Below are 7,919 nucleotides of genomic sequence, written 5' to 3'. Positions count from 1 at the left end.
CTGAGCCAGGTTTATGCGTAGATATTATATGCACGAGTAGAACACAAGTGAGTTGTGGGCGATACAAGTCATACTGCTTACCAGCATGTCGTACTTTGGTTCGGCAGTATTGTTGGATGAAGCGGCCCGGATCGACATTACGTGTACGCTTACGTGAGACTGGTTCTACCGACGTGCTTTGCACACAGGTGGCTGGCGGGTGTCAGTTTCTCCAACTTTAGTTGAACCGAGTGTGGCTACGCACGGTCCTTGAGAAGGTTAAAACAACACTAACTTGATGAACTATCGTTGTGGTTTTGATGCGTAGGTAAGAACGATTCTTGCTCAGCCCGTAGCAGCCACGTAAAACTTGCAACAACAAAGTAGAGGACGTCTAACTTGTTTTTGCAAGGCATGTTGTGATGTGATATGGTCAAGGCATGATGCTATATTTTATTGTATGAGATGATCATGTTTTGTAACCGAGTTATCGGCAACTGGAAGGAGCCATATGGTTGTCGCTTTATTGTATGCAATGCAATCGCCCTATAATTGCTTTACTTTATCACTAAGTGGTAACGATAGTCGTAGAAGCAATAGTTGGCGAGACGACAATGATGCTGCGATGGAAATCAAGGTGTCGCGCCAATGATGATGGTGATCATGATGGTGCTTCGGAGATGGAGATCGCAAGCACAAGATGATGATGGCCATATCATATCACTTATATTGATTGCATGTGATGTTTATCATTTATCCATCTTATCTTGCTTTGATTGACGGTAGCATTATAAGATGACCTCTCACTAAATTTCAAGATAAAAGTGTTCTCCTTGAGTATGCACCGTTTCCAAACTTCGTCGTGCCCAGACACCACGTGATGATCGGGTGTGATAAGCTCTACGTCCATCTACAACGGTGCAAGACAGTTTTGCACACACAGAATACTCAGGTTAAACTTGATGAGCCTAGCATATGCAGATATGGCCTCGAAACACTGAGACCGAAAGGTGGAGCGTGAATCATATAGTAGATATGATCAACATAGTGATGTTCACCATTGAAAACTACTCCATTTCACGTGATGATCGGTTATGGTTTAGTTGATTTGGATCACGTGATCACTTAGATGATTAGAGAGATGTCTATCTAAGTGGAAGTTCTTAAGTAATATGATTAATTGAACTTAAATTTATCACGAACTTAGTCCTGGTAGTATTTTGCAAATCATGTTGTAGATCAATAGCTCGCATTGTTGCTTTCATATGTTTATTTTGATATGTTCCTAGAGAAAACTGTGTTGAAAGATGTTAGTAGCAATGATGCGGATTGGATCCGTGATCTGAGGATTGTCCTCATTGCTGCATAGAAGAATTATGTCCTTGATGCACCGCTAGGTGACGGACCTATTGCAGGAGCAGATGCAGATGTTATGAACGTTTGGCTAGCTCAATATGATGACTACTTGATAGTTTAGTGCACCATGCTTAACAGCTTAGAATCGGTACTTCAAAGACGTTTTGAACGTCATGGGCCATATGAGATGTTCCAGGAGTTGAAGTTAATATTTCAAGCAAATACCCAAGTTGAGAGATATGAAGTCTCCAACAAGTTCTATAGCTAAAGATGGAGGAGAATTGCTCAACTAGTGAGCATGTGCTCAGATTTTTTGGGTACTACAATCGCTTGAATCAAGTGGGAGTTAATCTTTGAGATAAGATAGTGATTGACAGAGTTCTCTAGTCACCATCACCAAGTTCGTAGAACTTCGTGATGAACTATAGTATGCAAAGGATGACGAAAACGATTCCCGAGCTCTTCGAGATGTTGAAATCAACGAAGGTAGAAATCAAGAAAGAGCATCAAGTGTTGATGATTGACAAGACCACTAGTTTCAAGAAAAGGGCAAAGGGAAAGAAAGGGAACTTCAAGTAGAATGACAAGCAAGTTGACACTCCCACGAAGAAGCCCAAAGCTGGACCAAAGCCTGAAACTGAGTGCTTACACTACAAAGGAAATGGTCACTGGAAACGGAAATGCCCTGAATATTTGGTGGATAAGAAGAATGGCAAAATGAACAAGGGTATATTTGATATACAGGTTATTGATGTGTGCCTTACTAGTGTTTATAGTAGCCCCTGAGTATTTGATACTTGTTAGGTTGCTAAGATTAGTAACTCGAAACAGGAGTTACATAATAAATAGAGACTAGTTGAGGGGAAGTGACGATGAGTGTTGGAAGTAGTTCCAAGATTGATATGATCATCATCACACACTCCCTATACTTTCGGGATTAGTGTTAAACCTAAATAAATGTTATTTGGCGTTTGCGTTGAGCATGAATATGATTTGATCATGTTTATTGCAATACGGTTATTCATTTAAAGTCAGAGAATAATTGTTGTTCTGTTTACATGAATAAAACCTTCAGTGGTCATACACCCAATGAAAATAGTTTGTTGGATCTCGATCATAGTGATACACATATTCATAATATTGATGCCAAAAGATGCAAAGTTAATAATGATAGTGCAACTTATTTCTGGCACTGCCGTTTGGGTCATATCGGTATAAAGCGCATGAAGAAACTCCATAAAGATGGATTTTCGGAATCACTTGGTTATGAATCATTTGATGCTTGTGAACCGTGCCTTTTGGGTAAGATGACTAAAACTCCGTTCTCTAGAACAATGGAACGAGCTACTGACTTGTTGGAAATAATACATACTGATTTATGCAGACCAATGAGTATTAAGGCTTGTGGCGGGTATCGTTATTTTCTGACCTTCACAGATGATTAGAGCAGATATGGGTATATCTACTTGATGAAACATAAGTCTGAAATAGTTAAAAGGTTCAAAGAATTTCAGAGTGAAGTGGAAAATCATCGTAACAAGAAAATAAAGTTTCCGCGATCTAATCATGGAGATGAATATTTGGGTTACGAGTTTGGCCTTCAGTTAAAACAATGTGGAAAAGTTTCACAAACTCATGCCACCTGGAACACCACAGCGTAACGGTGTGTCCGAACGTCATAACCGCACTTTATTTGATATGGTGCGATCAATGATGTCTCTTACCGATTTACCAATATTGTTTTGGGGTTATGCATTAGAGATAGCTGCATTCACGTTAAATAGGGCACCATCTAAATCCATTGAGACGACACCGTATGAACTATGGTTTAGCAATAAACCTAAGATATCGTTTTCTTAAAGTTTGGAGTTGCGATGCTTATGTGAAAAAGTTTCAACCTAATAAGCTCGAACCCAAATCGGAGAAATGTGTCTTCATAGGATACCCAAAGGAAACTGTTGGGTACACCTTCTATCACAGATCTGAAGGCAAGACATTCGTTGCTAAGAATGGATCCTTTCTAGAGAAGAAGTTTCTCTCGAAAGAAGTGAGTGGGAGAAAAGTAGAACTTGATGAGGTAATAGTACCTTCTCCCGAATTGGAAAATAGTTCATCACTGAAATCAGTTCCAGTGATTCCTACACCAATTAGTGAGGAAGCTAATGATGATGATCATGAAACTTCAGATCAAGTTACTACAGAACCTCGTAGGTCTTCCAGAGTACGGTTTGCACCAGAGTGGTACGGTAATCCTGTTCTGGAAGTCATGTTACTAGACCATGATAAACCTACGAACTATGAGGAAGCGATGATGAGCCCAGATTCCGCGAAATGGCTGGAGGCCATGAAATCTGAGATAGGATCCATGTATGAGAACAATGTGTGGACTTTGGTGGACTTGCCCGATGATCGGCAAACCATAGAAAATAAATGGATCTTCAAGAGGAAGACGGGCGTTGATAGTAGTGTTACTATCTACAAAGCTCGACTTGTCGCAAAAAGGTTTTTGACAAGTTCAAGGTGTTGACTACAATGAGATTTTCTCAACTGTAGCGATGCTTAAGTATGTCCGAATCATGTTAGCAATTTCCACATTTTATGAAATTTGGCAAATGGATGTCAAAACGGCATTCCTTAATGGTTTTCTTAAAGAAGAGTTGTATATGATGCAACCAGAAGGTTTTGTCAATCCTAAAGGTGCTAACAAAATGTGCAAGCTCCAGCGATCCATCTATGGGCTGGTGCAAGCATCTCGGATTTGGAATATACGCTTTGATAAGTTGATCAAAGCATATAGTATTATACGGACTTGCAGTGAAGCCTGTATTTACAATAAAGTGAGTGGGAGCACTACAGCCTTTCTGACAAGTAGATGTGAGTGACATATTGTTGATTAGAAATGATGTAGAATTTTTCTGGAAACCATAAAGAAGTGTTTGAAAGGAGTTCTTTAAAAGAAAGACCTCAGTAAAGCTACTTACATATTGAGCATCAAGATCTATTGAGATAGATCAAGACGCTTGATAAGATTTTCAATGAGTACATACCTTGACAAGATTCTGAAGTAGTTCAAAACGGAACAATCAAAGAAAGAGTTCTTGCCTATGTTGCAAAGGTATGAAATTGAGTAAGACTCAAATCCCGACCACGGCAGAAAATAGAAAGAGAATGAAAGTCATTCCCTATGCCTCAGTCATAGGTTCTATAAAAGTATGCCATGCTATGGACCAGACATATTGTATACTATGCCCTGGTTTGGCAAGGGAGTACAATGGTGATCTAGGAGTAGATCACTGGACATTGGTCAAAATTATCCTTAGTGGAACAAGGATATGTTTCTCGATTATGTAGGTGCAAGACGTTCGTCGTAAAGGGTTACGTCGATGAAAGATTTGACACTGATCCAGATGACTCTAAGTGTCAATCTGGATAGATATTAAAAGTGGGAGCAATTAGCTAGATTAGCTCCGTACAGAGTATTGTAGACATAGAATATTTTTGCAAAATACATACGGCTTTGAATGTGACAGACCCGTTGACTAAAATTCTCTCACGAGCAAAACATGATCACACTTTAGTAAACCCTTTGGGTGTTGGTCATATGAGGATGTGAACTATGGGTGTTAATCATATGCAGATATGAATATTGGTGTTAAATCACATGGCGATGTGAACTAGATTATTGACTCTAGTGCAAGTGGGAGACTGAAGGAAATATGCCCTAGAGGAACTAATAAAGTTATTATTTATTTCCTTATTTCATGATAAATGTTTGTTATTCATGCTAGAATTGTATTAACCGGAAACATAATACATGTGTGAATACATAGACAAACATAGTGTCACTAGTATGCCTCTACTTGACTAGCTCGTTAATCAAAGATGGTTAAGTTTCCTAACCATAGACATGAGTTGTCATTTGATTAACGGGATCACATCATTAGAAGAATGATGTGATTGACTTGACCCATTCCGTTAGCTTAGCACTTGATCGTTTAGTATGTTGCTATTGCTTTCTTCATGACTTATACATGTTCCTATAACTATGAGATTATGCAACTCCCGTTTACCGGAGGAACACTTTGTGTGCTACCAAATGTCACAACGTAACTGGGTGATTATAAAGGTGCTCTACAGGTGTCTCCGAAGGTACTTGTTGGGTTGGCATATTTCAAGATTAGGATTTGTCACTCCGATTGTCGGAGAGGTATCTTCGGGCCCACTCGGTAATGCACATCACTATAAGCCTTGCAAGAATTGTAACTAATGAGTTAGTTACAGGACGATGTATTACAGAACGAGTAAAGAGACTTTCCGGTAACGAGATTGAACTAGGTATTGAGATACCGACGATCGAATCTCGGGCAAGTAACATACCGATGACAAAGGGAACAATGTATGTTGTTATGCGGTTTGACCGATAAATATCTTCATAGAATATGTGGGAGCCAATATGAGCATCCAGGTTCCGCTATTGGTTATTGACCGAAGACGTGTCTCGGTCATGTCTACATAGTTCTTGAACCGTAGGGTCCGCACGCTTAAAGTCTGATGACGGTTATATTATGAGTTTATGTATTTTGATGTACCGAAGATAGTTCGGAGTCCCGGATGAGATCAGGGACATGACGAGGAGTCTCAAAATGGTCGAGACGTAAAGATCGATATATTGAACGACTATATTCGGACATCGGAAAGGTTCAAGTGATTCGGGTATTTATCGGAGTGCCGGGGGGTTATCGGAAACCCCAGGGGGACTATTGGGCCTACATGGGCCATAGGGAAGAGGGGAGGCAGCCCACAAGGGGCAGCTGCGCCCCCTCCCTATAGGGGGTCCGAATTGGACTAGGGAGGGGGGCGCCCTCCCCCCCCCTTTACTTCTCCTTTCCCTCTCCTTCCTTCCCCTTCCTTTTCCTAGTTGGACTAGGAAAGAGGGGAGTCCTACTCCTACTAGGAGGAGGACTCCTCCCCTCCTTGGTGCGCCCCAAGGCTGGCCGGCCTCCCCGCTTGCTCCTTTATATATGGGGGCAGGGGGGCACCTCTAGACACAACAATTGATCCCTTGGATCTCTTAGCCGTGTGCGGTGCCGCCCTCCACGGTAATCCACCTCGATAATATCGTAGCGGTGCTTAGGCAAAGCCCTGCGTCGGTAGAACATCATCATCGTCACCACGCCGTCGTGTTGACGAAACTCTCCCTCAAAGCTCGGCTGGATCGGTGTTCGAGGGACGTCATCGAGTTGAACGTGTGCAGAACTCGGAGGTGTCGTGCGTTCGGTACTTGATCGGTCGGATCGTGAAGACGTACAACTACATCAACCGCGTTGTGCTAACGCTTTCGCTTTCGGTCTACGAGGGTACGTGGACACACTCTCCCCTCTCGTTGCTTTGCATCACCATGATATTGCGTGTCGTAGGAATTTTTTTAAAATTACTACGTTCCCCAAAAATTATTTTTACCAATGCTTTGGGATTTTATGACATATCGTAAACATTTTTGTTTCACAACTTGAAGCGGTAATAATTTTGCTTGCAATTTAAATTTGGATTTGACTTTGATTTTTATCAAGTGGCAATTAAACTTAGCAAAATAAGATGACAAGGCATCTTAGCAAGGGATCACTATAGCATGATTATTGGGGTGTTACACCTACAAGGCCCAAAGGAACTCCACGGAGAAACCATCCGGACCCGGCGCTCTGCACGTGGGCATGGCTTAAACCGCACACCAAATCTCGTCCTCGGAGACGGGTTGATCAAGTGTGTGAAGATTGAAGTGTGAGGATGGATATATTCTAGGGCAAGGGTGAAAGCACGCTCCTCAGAGGAACCAACGATGGACGAGAAGTGGTTGAAAGCCATGTCAGCAAGGACATCAGGTTCATGAACTGTGTTATCTACAAACTTGAGAGCGAACATGAGGTTCATTTGCCTGCGGTACGCAGCGCGGACACGAAGGAATGTAGCACTCATGTTACCGTGCTTGAGCTAGGAAAAGCAGGTGTGTTGCCTTGCGATGGAGCAATTCAGGGACGCAAACCCAAGATAAGAAGCCTCCACGCGTCGGCGCGACCAGGTTTTGAAGGAGGACAAAGGGTGGAGATCCTGCGCGACGTTGAGCCAAGTGATGAGCTCATGCGACTAAAAGCTGTAGCACAATGTTGCCAATGGATTTGGCACTCCACCGCCGTAGGCTGCGAGCCATGGCCTTCATTTGTTCCACAATGCATCGAAATGGTTCGGTGTCGGGATCAACGGAGTTCCACGCCTCAGAAATCACAAGATGGAAGCCATTTAGCTTGGACCAATAACACTCGAAATGACACCGTCTAGCTCCTGGCAAAGGCGCGACACAGTCAAGAAGAAGGGGGCGATGGTCGGATACAGCGGAAGAGACACCGCAAAAGGTAATGCGGGTGCTCGGAGCTCCTAGAAGAGTAAAGTAAGCGGTCCTTGCGGACCAACATTGGGTTGTCACGTTCACTGGACTAGGTGTATCACCACCCATGCATGTACATATCACGCAATCCCTCATTCCCAAGGAATCGACGAAAGTGGATCATGATGCGACGGTTGAGGTTAGG

The sequence above is a fragment of the Triticum dicoccoides genome, chromosome 5B, assembly GCF_002162155.2.
Source record: "Triticum dicoccoides isolate Atlit2015 ecotype Zavitan chromosome 5B, WEW_v2.0, whole genome shotgun sequence".
NCBI classification, from domain to species: Eukaryota; Viridiplantae; Streptophyta; class Magnoliopsida; order Poales; family Poaceae; genus Triticum; species Triticum dicoccoides.
Note: the sequence above shows the minus strand (reverse complement) of the source record.